Raw genomic sequence first — 14,829 nt, 5'->3', positions numbered from 1 at the left:
TCGCGTTGGTCGAGATCTAATGACTGTTAGCAGAATATGGAATCGGTGGGTTGAGGAGGGTAATACGGAACGCCGTGCTGGATCCCAACGGCCTCGTATCACTAGCAGTCGAGATGACAGGCATCTTATCTGCATGGCTGTAACGGATCGTGCAGCCGCGTCCCGATCCCTGAGTCAACAGATGGGGACGTTTGCAAGACAACAACTATCTGCATGAACAGTTCGACGAGTTTGCAGCAGCATGGACTATCTATCTATTCGGAGACCATGGCAGCGCTTACCCTTGACGCTGCATCAGAGAGAGGAGCGCCTGCTATGGTGTACTCAACTACAAATGGCAAAACGTAATTTTTCGGATGAATCCAGGTTCTGTTTACAGCATCATGATGGTCGCATCTGTGTTTGGCGACATCGCGGTGAACGCACATTGGAAGCTTGTATTCGTCATCGCCATACTGGCGTATCAACCGGCGTGATGGAATGGGGTGCCATTGATTACACGTCTCGGTCACCTCTTGTTCGCATTGACGGCACTTTGAACAGTGGACGTGACAATTCAGATGTGTTACGACCCGTGGCTCTACCGTTCTTTCTAACCCCGCGAAACCCAAAATTTCAGCAGGATAATGCACGACCACATGTTGCAGGTCCTGTACGGGCATTTCTGGATACAGAAAATGTTCGACTGCTGCCCTGGCCAGCACATTTTCCAGATCTCCCACCAATTGAAAACGTCTGGTCAATGGCGGCCGAGCAACTGGCTCATCACAATACGCCAATCACTACTCTTGATGAACTATGGCATCGTGTTGAAGCAGCATGGGCAGCTGTACCTGTACACGCCATCCAAGCTCTGTTTGACTTAATACCCAGGCGTATCAAGGCCGTTATTACTGCCAGAGGTGGTTGTTCCGGGTACTGATTTCTCAGGATCTGTGTACCCAAATTGCGTGAAAATGCAATCACATGTCAGTTCTAGTGTAATATATTTGTCCAATGAATACCCGTTTTTCCATCTACATTTCTTCTTGGTGTAGCAATTTTAATGGCCTGCCTCGATACTGCAGTACAAGGCAGGGTCCATGTCTGTCTCCGGTATACTCTGAGTAGCTACAAGCAAGTAGGTGCATGGACAGTGGACGCTACTAGCATGTGACAAGCTGAGAATTTGGGTCGGACGGAAAGCTTGTCCGAGGCGGTAGTCTACGTATAGCAGGAAAATAGTGTGGATCGCGCTCGGTCGTCCCTGCCGCTAATCGCGCAAAGTGTTTACTTCCGTGTCACCGCCCTTTTGAGTCTAACAACTTTTCATGGCCAACTCTTACAGGAAGAAAAGTCTTACGTTCACATTTTCAAATGAATACGCACTACCCAAAGCACTGGCCGTCGAGCAATTCCTACGTGATGTCAAGATTCCCCGCAACGATCTCATCTGCATTCTACTATCGATCATCATCATCATCATCGTTTATGTTAACAAGACTTCCAATGCTGCCTACATCGAGATTATACAACGGAATCGATACGCTCCTGAATTTTGATACCTCGACGACAACATCGGGGCTGTGGAAATCGACCACGTAGGACTTGGCATTGGAACGATCCATGTTTACGAACTGCCTTTCCAAGTGCAGAAAGGCGAAGTCATCGCTGCGCTAGGTCTGTATGGAGAAGTTCATAGTGATTTAGACGAAAAATAGGATTAATTTATGACGTATCTTGTGCTTCATGGTGTGAGACAAGCCCGAATAGGCCTCAAGCGGCACGTCCTATCATACGTTTTTGTAGCGGCTACCGAGCAGCTGTGATTTACGACGAACATGCCCCAGTTGTGACAAAGAAGTCCGTAATGAATGGCTTCAGTTGGCTTCTTTAACGGAACGGGGTTAACTCGTGTTCCGCAAAAGTAAGTAGCCCACCCTAGTCTGAACATTTATGTTCTTGTTGGTATTTTCGAATTAAAGCGAAACAGCACATGGTCCTGTCTCGATTTGAGGCCTAAGATACGATTTCGAAAGGAGACGGGGACTGTTTTTAACTAAAAGTTAAATTAAAACAAATATCTGTGCTAGTCACGTCCTCATTTTTCGAAGACTCGTTTCCAGACCGCATCACTCGTGTGCCTCCAATCCACCTGCTGGTCAGGGTGAAAGGCCTCTGGGCGTGTTGCGGAAGAAAATTAATTTACTGAGAATGGTGGCAGTTTTTATTCTTGTTCTGTATCAAGATATCTCTCGTACCCTCCGAATACCCACAGTCTACGTATTTAAAACATCATCCAACATACCAGCCTGTCCACGTGGTTTAGGTCTAGGGTTACACACCTGATCAGAGTACTGAAGCCGGAGAGCCAATAATAGCTCTATGTAAGGTGTCTAAAATACACGGTCCTGTCACATTACACTGACCACCACATGTCGACCTACAACTACATCTACATGGATACTCTGCAAATCACATTCAATTGCCTGGCAGAGGGTTCATCGAACCACCTTCACAATTCTCTATTATTCCAATCTCGTATAGCGCGCGGAAAGAATGAACACCCATATCTTTCCGTACGCGCTCTGATTTCCCTTATTTCATGGTGGTGATGGTTCCTCCTGTATAGGTCGATGTCAACAAAATATTTTCGCATTCGGAGGAGAAAGTTGGTGATTGGAATTTCGTGAGAAGACTCCGTCGCAAATCCTGTATCATTTCAGTGACACTCCCATACTTCACGATAATAGAAAACGTGCTGCCTTTCTTTGAACTTTTTCGATGTACTCCGTCAGTCCTATCTGGTAAGAATCCCACACAGCGCAGCAGTATTCTAAAAGAGGACGGACAAGCGTAGTGTAGGCAGTCTCCTTAGTAGGTCTGTTACATTTTCTAAGTGTCCTGCTACTAAAACGCAGCCTTTAGTTAGCCTTCCCCACAACATTTTCTGTGTGTTCCTTAAAATTTAAGTTGTTCGTAATTGTAATACATAGGTATTCAGATGAATTTACGGCTTTTAGATTAGACTGATTTATTGTGTAACCGAAGTTAAACGAGTTCCTTTCAGCACTCATGTGGATGACCTCACATTTTCGATATTTAGGGTTAACTGCCACTTTTCGCACCATTCAGATATCTTTTCTAAATTGTTTTGTAGTTTGTTTTGATCTTATGATGACTTTATTAGTCGATAAACGACAGCGTCATCTGCAAACAACCGAAGACGGCTTTTCGGATTGTCTCCCAAATCCTTTATATAGATACGGAACAGCAAAGGGCCTATAACACTACCTTGGAGAACACCAGAAATCACTTCTGTGCTACTCGATGACTTTGTGTCAATTACTACGAACTGTGATCTCTCTGTCAGGAAATCACAAATCCAGTCACAAAACTGAGACGATATTCCACATAAGTACGCAATTTCACTACGAGCCGCTTGTGTGGTACAATGTCAAAAGCCTTCCGGAAATCCAGAAATACAGAATCGATCTGAAATCCCTTTTCAATAGCACTTCATGTGCATAAAAAGCTGGTTGTGTTTTACAAGAACGATGTTTTCTGAACCCATATTGACTGTGTGTCAGTAGAGCGTTTTCTTCGAGGTAATTCATAATGTTGGAACACAATATTTGTTCTAAAATCCTGTTGCATATCGAAGATAACGATATGGGCCTGTAAATTAGTGGATTACTCCTACTATCTTTCTTGAATATAGGTGTGATCTTTGCAACTTTCCAGTCTTTGGGTACGGATCTTTCGAAGAGCGAACGGTTGTATATCATTGTTAAGTATGGAGCTAATGCATCAGAATACTCCGAAAGGAACCAAATTGGTATACAGTCTGGACCAGAAGACTTTCTTTTGTTAAGTTGATTCACTACTCTGACGATATTTACTTCTACGTTGCTCATGTTGGCAGCTGTTCTCGATTCGAATTGTCGAATTTTTACTTCGTCTTCTTTTGTGAAGGCATTTCGGAAGGTTTTGGCAGCACTGTCTTCGATAGTATCTACATTGCTACCGAGATGACAGCAGGCGGCAGCACTAACAGTGTGGGGATATGCAGGGTGTCCCATTCAACTTGACCACACTAAATAACTGTTTGTCCAGATGGAAATTACAAAATGTTTGCAGCAAATGTTCTTTAGCCGTCAGGGATACAACAACCAACATAATTACTCTCATTGTAGCTTTGTTTTTTTACGAAGATACAAACAGCCGTGTGACTCTTTTAAATGGCACCCTGTATTTTTTAATCGGTAATTATTTTTCTCTCCCACAGACCTATTCCAAAATCTATGACAGTGTATCATTCACTGAAACACAGCGTTATTAATTACATAACACAACACTGACTTCCAGCCCGGGGTCACAAACTGCCAGGAAACAAATAAAAACCAAGTAAAAACATACCACAAAATAGACTTTGACTCTCCTGTGCCACTGCCCAGGAGTAAAACATCCAAATGCGCTCAAAGTGGTGACCCTGGACACCGATACACTGGTGCACTCGTTGAATGAAAGAATTATTTACTGCTTCCGGTGTTGCCTGCTGAAGAGAATTACAAGCAAGCACGATACATTCTGCATGTCCTCTGGAGTTGTTATAATCTCGCTATAGACAACATCTTTAACACAATCCCCCCCGAAAAAAAGTCCCGAGGATTTAAATCAGGAGACCTAGCAGGCCAAGTAACTGTTCCTCCTCGACCAGTCCATGTGGCAGGATACCTTCGGTTCAGAACACGACGTGCACGCCGGGCATTATGTGCTGGACATTCGTCGTGTTGATACCACATAAGCATTCTGGTTCTTAGCGGCACTTAATCCAGAAGAGGAGGAAGAATTCGTCTGAGGAACTTGGCTTATGCTGTGCCGTTTAGACTACCATTGATGAAATAAGGGCCAACAATTTTAGTACCAAACATACCACACCAGACGTCAACTCTCCACTCATGCTGATGTTCCACCTGTCTAAGCGATCGTGGGTTGTCGCTGGACCAATAATACATATTCCTTTTAGTTAACTGTCCTTTGTTTGAGAAGGAACATACATCGGTAAACAGAACATTGGAGAAGAAGTTCGGGTTGGCGAAGGTTTGCTGCTGTGCCCACTGACAGAACTGTACACGATTCTGGAAATCATCCCCATGCAATTCTTGATGTAGGTGTACATGGTAAGGATGGAACCGGTGATTTGTAAGAATACGGTGTACACTGGTTTTAGGAATGTCAGTCTCGTGTTCAAGCTGTCGTGTGCTCACATGTGGATTCACAGCAAGAGAAGCGAGAACAGTAACTTCGGCAGCTACCTATGTGCGAGTGCTACGACGATTGCGTTGTCGTGGGCTGAAACTTCCAGTTTCCTGAAGCGTCGCAACAAGACGAGAAAACATCCGTCGGGAAGGTGAGTTCCTGTCAGGATATTGCTCTCTGTACAGTTCCGCTGCCTGCGTAGCATTTCGCCTACCTTGAACAACAACAGCCGGCCACGGTGGTCGTGCGGTTCTAGGCGCTCCAGTCCGGAGCCGCGCTGCTGCTACGGTCGCTGGTTCGAATCCTGCCTCGGGCATGGGTGTGTGTGATGTCCTTAGGTTAGTTAGGTTTAAGTAGTTCTAAGTTCTAGGGGACTGATGACCACAGCAGTTGAGTCCCATAGTGCTCAGAGCCATTTGAACCATTTTTTGAACAACAACAACAACAACAACAATGAAACAAACGTTCAAAAAGGGTTCAAATTGCTCTGAGCACTATGGGACTTAACATCGGAGGTCATTAGTCCCCTAGAACTTAGAACTACTTAAACCTAACTAACCTAAGGACATCACACACATCCATGCCCGAGGCAGGATTCGAACCTGCGACCGTAGAAGGAGCGCGGTACCGGATTGAAGAGCCTAGAACCGCTCGGCCGTACCGTCCAAAGTGCATCATAGTTGGCTTTCGAGCCAAGGGTGGAAGCAGTTCCGAAACGGCTAAGTTTGTGAACTGTTCGCATGTGCGGTGGTTAACGTTTACCGTGCGTGGTAATATGGCGCTATCCAAAACTGTAACGGCAGGGCAATGCAACGGGTCACGCAGTTTGTTGTGACTTGGCAAGACAGCCAAGTCACTATGAGAGGAAGCCGAAAGGCACGCGTTTAAGCTCACGCAGGCTGGCGTGAGGTCTGGAACAGTTAAAGGAATTGAGTCTAGTAAAAAAAGTACGGAGCTTATGGAATACTTAACTTTAATCCATAATTTGTGAACATCGGTCTGACGGTACATGCATCACAAGATAAATAGCAATTGATAATGGCGCCTTGCTAGGTCGTAGCAAATGACGTAGCTGAAGGCTATGCTAACTATCGTCTCGGCAAATGAGAGCGTAATTTGTCAGTGAACCATCGCTAGCAAAGTCGGCTGTACAACTGGGGCGAGTGCTAGGAAGTCTCTCTAGACCTGCCGTGTGGCGGCGCTCGGTCTGCAATCACTGCCAGTGGCGACACGCGGGTCCGACGTATACTACCGGACCGCGGCCGATTTAAAGGCTACCCCCTAGCAAGTGTGGTGTCTAGCGGTGACACCACACAGTTTACAGCATACGTCGGTCGTTGCAAGAGCACCAGGATGGGTTTGCCTTCCTCCCTGAGCACCGAACTCCCCGGATTTAAACCCAGTCGATAATCCTTTAGATCATCTCAACCGGGGTGTTCGCGCCATCGATCCTCGGGCGAGAATCCTACTGCAGCTGCCCCTGGTACTGAAGCCTGCAAGGCTCCAAATACCTCTCGGTACCTTTTAGAACCTGACTAACTCTCTTCCTGCACGCATAGCAGCAGTCTAAGCTCCAAATGTTGTTATTCAGGCTTTTGACAGATGGTCACGTTAATGAGAATGGACAGTGTATCTCTAACAAGGGAACCTCCCCATCGCACCCCCCTCAGATTTAGTTATAAGTTGGCACAGTGGATAGGCCTTGATAAACTGAACACAGATCAATTGAGAGAAGTTGTGTGGAACTGTGAAAAAATAAGCAAAATACACAAACTGAGTAGTCCATGGGCCACATAGGCAACATCATGGACGAAGTGCGCTTAGAAGCGCCGTGGTCCCGTGGTAGCGTGAGCAGCTGCTGAGCGAGAGATCCTTGGTTCAAGTTTTCCCTCGACTGAAAATTTTACTTTCTTTATTTTTGCATAGTTATTATCTGTCCGTTCGTTCACTGACATCTCTGTTCACTGTAATAAGTTTAGTGTCTGTGTTTTGCGACCGCACTGCAAAACCGTGCGATTAGTAGACGAAAGGACGTGCCTCTCCAATGGGAACAGAAAACATTTCATCGTAAGGTCATAGGTCAACCGATTTCTCCACAGGAAAACACGTCTGATATATTCTATACGACACTGGTGACGGCATGTGCGTCACATGACAGGAATATGTTGTCGACTCACCTAACTTGTACACTTGGCGAATGGGTAAAAAGATCCTTCTACCTTACCCGATTTAGGTTTTCTTGTGGATGTGATAATCACTCCCAAAAAAGTGATGAAAACATAAGAGTTTGTCACATAAACTGAAAATAAAAAATTAAAATTTACACTCGATGGAAGATTTGAACCTAGGACCTTTCGTTCCGCAGCTGCTCACGTTACCACGAGACCACGGCGCTCCTGTGTTCCTATTGTCCTTATTGTTGCTTATCTTCCCTTGAACTACTCAGTTTGTATATTTTGCTTATTTTTTCACAGTTCTACACAACTTCTTCCTGTTTTCTCAATTGATCTGTGTTCAGTTTTTCAAGGCCTATCCACTGTGCCAACTTATAACTAAATCTGAGGGGGGTGCGATGGGGAGGTTCCCTTGCAAGTGTTGTGGAGTGTCAGTGCGTAACATGGAAACTACGTCAAGGACTGTGTTCTTGTTTGTGTTATGCATATTTATATCCTGCTGCTTGCACTTCTATCTACCTTGAGTTTGCATGAAACAGCTTCAGTGCAAAATTAATTTCCGTATTTCTCCTCCTGTCCTGTAGGTAAGACCTTTGCGTGAAGGATAAGCTTAGAAATGGACAAGAAGTAGCAAAACATTTACGATACTGTCCGTACCGATACAATGTCAGAAATTGTTATCGATTCCGTTTTGCGTATTTGTAAAAATAGCAAACATTGTTCTGGAGCGGTGACGAGAGGGATTGATTGACTGAGAGGGGTTATGGAAACAAACGGCGAGGTCATCAGTCCCGCGATTCCAAAGTTAGTCACAGGAGAAAAAGGGTCCTCTAAAAGTGGACGGATCCAGTCAGGGGAGTCAAATTATAAAACACTGAACTTAAAACAGAAAGGCATAAAAGGTGAGTCCCCATCACAAGCAACCTGCCCTGCTCCAAGCGTGAAGTAGAACCTTATATCTGGAAATAAAAACCACTTTCACATAGGAAACTGAAGACCAATTTAGCCATCCGTGCGTCGTCTGCTAATATCAAACCTAAGGAATCGGGAAGACTAGACTTAACACGAAGAGCCGAAAGAGGGGGACATTCCAGCGATACTTGAAATATCGTCAATCTAGCTCCACAACGAGAGAGAGGGGGAGAGATGTTGGTTGTTTTTTGGGGAAGGAGACCAGACAGCGAGGTCATCGGTCTCATCGGATTAGGGAAGGACGGGGAAGGAAGTCGGCCGTGCCCTTTGAAAGGAACCATCCCGGCATTTGCCTGGAGCGATTTAGGGAAATCACGGAAAACCTAAATCAGGATTGCCGGACGCGGGATTGAACCGTCGTCCTCCCGAATGCGAGTCCAGTGTCTAACCACTACGCCACCTCGCTCGGTGGGGGGAGAGAGAATTGGGCAAAATGGAACCCATGATCTTTCTTCAGCACTGAAATAGTTTCTGAATAACGCATTCCATTTTCATGGCTCTGAGCACTATGGGACTTAACATCTATGGTCATCAGTCCCCTAGATCTTAGAACTACTTAAACCTAACTAACCTAAGGACATCACACAACACCCAGCCATCACGAGGCAGAGAAAATCCCTGACCCCGCCGGGAATCGAACACGGGAACCCGGGCGTGGGAAGCGAGAACGCTACCGCATGACCACGAGCTGCGGGCATCCATTTTCATAATTTCGCTGTGAGATCCTCCGTTTCGGTACGAATAAATGACGTCACTTGGTTACATTTAATAAATGATGTCACTTGATTTACATTTAATAACTTACTTCCTTTCTTAACAGAAGTGTTGTAGGTGATCGTGATAGTACAATCACTATTCTAAAATGATATACACAGATCCGTTTTAAGGGCGAATAGAATTTGTGAATTGTTTCGAATGTACAGAACAATATCCTTTATAGCACCTTGTAAGAGGTTGTCTGTGCAAGGCTCAAGTCGGAGAATGTCCGATATCCCATTTTTTTGTTTTTACAAAGTGATTTGTCTCCAATATTCGTTGTTTATGTAGGTTCTGGACCAGCACAATAACTTTCCTATGTTCCCCAATTACGAAAGTAGAGTGAGATGCATCGCAAGAAAGAAATGGATTGTGCACAGAACCGTGGAGGTACCAGTTTGCTTTTGTGTACCGTTGAAGAGGGTGTCTGTGACATTCCGGAATATTCAGTATTTATTTTGTGTCTCCCACATCTGTTTGGTAACTGGTGTGTTGCCCATTCCGGGAGCGAAGTGAGGGACGTGCGGCTCTGATCGCAGTTAGATGTGGGACTCCTTGAGGAGTTTGAAACGAGAAACACTGCAACACAGTAGTGGAGAAATGGCTAAAACGTACCGCTGCTGAGATTTTATTTATTACAGCCGAAACAGTAAGTTACAAAGTGATTTAAACACCGACATCTTCAACTGCTGGCTCCTGTTCATGATATCGAATTAAATAAACACACCACACTTAATTTTACGAACGTCTGCAAGTGGTACAAATTAGGAATCTCTTTTCTGATTTGTACCAGTCGGTGTATAATGTATACCACTCCTTGTAAATTATGTTCCTGGCTACGTTTAAGGAATTGTTCCATATTTTAGTTTTGCCATACTATTTACTGGCATGGGGGTATATATTTTCATTCCTTTCCCCACCCTTGGACTGAATGTGTGCGTCCGCATTTCGCATTCCATATAGCTAATCATCTTTTCAATTTATTCTTCCATGTGCAACAGGCTGTACCATTCTTCTGTTTTACAAGTGAGTTTCTGTTGCATATTTCATCCTCCGCAAGTGGAGCTATGGCTCCAGATTTCATCTCGTTTGCTTTTTTTTCTTCTGCTCGTGAGCCCTCTGGTCCCTTGCCCAGGCCTTGCAGTTTTGGTTATTTTTGTATGGGCACTTTCAGCCCACATTTTGCCTGTCATGGCTTCTTTTGAATTAAAATCATGCGAAAATCCATTTCGTTCTACTATGCCTAACGCAAGTTTCCTTACGTTCCACATGAATAAACTTAACATCTCTTCAAATGCAAGAATGTGGTTTTTCAAAACGTTATTATCTTCGTTGCAGAACACTTCACTGCGGCCAAATAGTTTTATATCCCCGTTTTCATTTTGTTTTTATTTCGAGCTTAACTCTTAATTGTTGGCTTAGGCATATTTTACATGAGCGCTCGTTGATGTAACACACGATCCCCATATAGATTACTGTCACTGCTAAACACACTTCATCTGTGCTCCACTGTCCATAAGCCTTTCTGATAGCATACGGTAATACAAAACAGTCATTTAACTAGTAACTTTGGATAAAGAACGTATCAGAAAATTCATCACGTCACTTCTACTCATCACAATTTCTAATAACGCTAAAGGCGTTTTTTAAAATCACTACAGGAGCAAATTCCTGAAACACTACATGTGCACAATCGTAAACAAGCCGTATATTGTAGGCGTTGTTTGTTTCGTACAGAAGAATCACGAAGAATATAGATTCGTAACAGTCTTTAATCTAAGGTCATTCCATGTAAATCCATCCATAAATAAAGCATTAAGTTGCCATTTCAATGTAAAGAGCAGTCGAATAAGAATCGAACTCGCACCACAACTGGACCATGGAATGGTTGCTGAACGAATGCTCTGGTCGTCAGTTCCTCAAGGGTGCCAACACAATTAACGAGCATCTCTACCAAAACACTTTGCAGAATTTGCGACGCACCATAAAATCAAAACGGCCAGGAATTATTTCGGACGGAAGCACCTTGTTGCACGATAATGCCCGCCACCACACCACTAATCGGACCAAGGCTCCGCTTCAGCCATTTGTTTGGGAAACACTGCAAAATCCTCAGTACAGCCGAGATCTTTCACCGTGTGATTCTTACACCGTTGGTGACCTGAAGAAAGACACGCGTAGACTTCAGTTTAGTCGGAAGATCAAGTGCAAGAGCGTGTCTAATTGTGGATCCATCAGCAGACGACCACTTTCTGCAAAACAGGAATTGCCACTTGTCTCCCAGTGGCATAACTGTCTTAATGCGTATGGTGATTACTTTTCAATGGAACCATCCCATGGTCCCGTTGTGACAGGTGTTCGGTTTTCATTTGACAGTCTCTCTCTTCACCATGTATATACAAAGTTACATGAAACTACACGAAAATTGAAGCTGACTAAATAAACCACTGGACATTAAAATTGCTACATAGGCGTGTACAGGTGCAGCTACCCATGCAGCTTCAACAGCATACCACAGTTCATCAAGAGTAGTGACTGGCGTATTGTGACGAGCCAGCTGCTCGGCCACCATTGACCAAACGTTTTCAATTGGTGAGAGATCTAGAGAATGAGCTGGTAAGGGCAGTAGTCGAACATTTTCTGTATCCAGAAAGTCCCGTACACGACCTGCAACATGCGGTCGTGCGTTATCCTGCTGAAATGTAGTGTTTCGCAAGGATCGAATGAAGGGTAGAGCCACGGGTCGTTACACATCTGAAATGTAACGTCCACTGTTCGAAGTGCCATCAATGCGAACAAGAGGTGACCGAGACGTGTAACCAATGGCAGCCCATACCATCACGCCAGGTGATACGCCAGTATGGCGATGACGAATAAAAGCTTCCAATGTGCGTTCACCGCGATCAGGCCAAACACAGATGCGACCATCATGATGCTGTAAACAGAACCTGGATTCATCCGAAAAAATGACGTTTTGCCATTCGTGCACCCAGGTTCGTCGTTGAGCACACCATCGCAGGCGCTCCTGTCGGTGATGCAGCGTCAAGGGTAACCCCAGCCATGGTCTCCGAGCTGATAGTCCATGCTGCTGCAAACGTCGTCGAACTGTTCGTGCAGATGGTTGTTGTCTTGCAAACGTCCCTATCTGTTGACTCAGGGATCGAGACGTGGCTGCATGATCCGTTACAGCCATGCAGATAAGATGCCTGTCATCTCGACTACTAGTGACACGAGGCCGTTGGGATCCAGCACGGCGTTCCGTATTACCCTCCTGAATCCACCGATTCCATATTCTGGTAACAATCATTGGATCTCGACCAACGCGAGCAGCAATGTTGCGATACGATAAACCCCAATCGCAATATGCTACAATCCGACCTTTATCAAAGTCGGAGACGTGATGGTACGCATTTCTCCTCCTTACACGTGGCATCATAACAACGATTCACCAGGCAACGCCGGTCAACTGATGTTTGTGTATGAGAAATCGGTTGGAAACTTTCCTCATATCAGTACGTTGTAGGTGTCGCCACCAGCGCCAACCTTGTGTGAATGCTCTGAAAAGATACTCATTATCATATCACAGCATCTTCTTCCTGTCGGTTAAATTTCGCGTCTGTAGCACTTCATCTTCGTGGTGTAGAAATTTTAATGGCCAGTAGTGTAAGTTTTGTTCGGCCATACACCTAACATAGCTGACAATATGGCTCCAAAAATCTAGTTGTTCACGCTGACTTCATTAAATGTCTGACACCAAAAGATGTATCATATTTACAGCACTTGTAGAACTTAGAAAACGGTACAATACAAGCCACTCTCCCCTATATCTACGCAAAGAAATGGGCCATTTGCAGAACCACATGGGCCCCAAGGGCGTGTCGCCCCAAGTCGCAGGAGGAGGCTTTCCGATACTGAAAATGTATGCAGAGTCTAGGATAAGGTATTCGGTAATTACACCGTGTTCTGCCACTACGACAGCAAAGAGTGAAAGGAAGAAGCCTGTTATAATCAGAGGTAGAGGTAGAGGAGGCGAGTTCTTAGAAATGTCAGAGTCTGCCGAGCAGATGCTGTTGTGTACTCTGCCCAACCCGGAGGCACAGGGAAGTTGAGCAGACGTCGCGACGCTCCTGAGCAAACAGCGAGGGCCGTGGCTGCCGGTTTGCGCTGCTGAATAATTCCGTGTTTACCGGGAACGGACGGCCTGCAAGGGGCCCGTTGTCGCCTCAATAATGCACCGCCATACACGCGTCCCCTGATCTGAGGCGCTGCCACTTGCTGCCTCTGATTTCTTCTCGCCATACGCACACACCGGCGGAGTCTGAGGAGTTTCCCGAATTATTATATTATATTTAATAATTAAATCGGGTGATGCTGAGGGATTTAGATTAGAAATTAAGACACTTAAAGTAGTAAATGAATTTTGCTATTTGGGGAGCAATATAACTGATGATGGTCGAAGTAGAGAGGATATAAAATGTAGACTGGCAATCGCAAGGGAAGAGTTTCTGAAGAAGAGAAATTTGTTATCATCGAGTATAGATTTAAGTGTCAGGAAGTCGTTTCTGAAAGTATTTGTATGGAGTGTAGCCATGTACGGAAGTGAAACGTGGACGATAAATAGTTTAGACAAAAAGAGAATAGAAGCTTTCTAAATGTGGTGCCACAGAAGAATGCTGAAGATTAGATGGGTAGATCAATAACTAATGAGGAAGTATTGAATAGAATTGGGGAGGAGTTTGTGACACAACTCGACTAGAAGAAGGGATCGGTTGGTAGGACATGTCCTGAGGCATCAAGAGATCGCAAATTTAGCATTGGAGGGCAGCGTGGAGGGTAAAATCGTAGAGGGAGACCAAGAGATGAATACACTGAGCAGATTCAGAAGGATGTAGGTTGCAGTAGGTACTGGAAGATGAAGAAGCTTGCACAGGATAGAGTAGCACGGAGAGTTGCATGAAAGCAGTCTAGTGACTGAAGATCACAACAAGAACAACAACAACAACATATAAAACAGAATGAATATTTGAACATGTATGGATGTATGTATGTATGAGCATCTGTCAATCATCTCCTCCAAAATCACTGGGTCACTTTCAACCTAATTCTGTATAACTGATGCTTGTTATGTAGCAATCAGCACTGTGGGGGTTAGAAATCCTGTCTCCCACAGGAACGGAGGTACAGGCAGAAAAGGGTTTTTTCAACTCCTGACATGTAGGCTGCCATTTATGACAGTATGTTGTGGGTGATACAGGTGTGTCTTGCAGTTTCTATGTGTGCAGTTGGACATGGCTCAGCGGGGAGAAGCTGAGGGGATATGAATATAGAGATGGAGGAAAAGGGAAGCGGGAGGTCAGGAAGGACAGAGACAGGAGAGGATAATAGACAGAAAGAGGGGAAGGTGGGATGGACAGATAGAAGGGCTGCACAGAGAGAAAGGGAAAGGTAGGCAGAGATTGAAGAAGAGGACGAGGAGGAGGACACAAGGACAATAGTGGAAGAGAGAACGGAGACACAATGGTAGGAAAAGAGATGAACGGACATGTTGTGCATGAATGAGATTTTCACTCTGCAGTGGAGTGTGCGCTAATATGAAACTTTCTGGCAGATTAAAACTGAGTGCCGGACCGAGACTCGAACTCAGGACCTTTGCCATTCCCGGGCAAGTGCTGACAGAAATGAAGCT

The sequence above is a fragment of the Schistocerca serialis genome, chromosome 12, assembly GCF_023864345.2.
Source record: "Schistocerca serialis cubense isolate TAMUIC-IGC-003099 chromosome 12, iqSchSeri2.2, whole genome shotgun sequence".
Taxonomy (NCBI): Eukaryota; Metazoa; Arthropoda; class Insecta; order Orthoptera; family Acrididae; genus Schistocerca; species Schistocerca serialis.
This window is presented reverse-complemented; position numbering follows the sequence as displayed.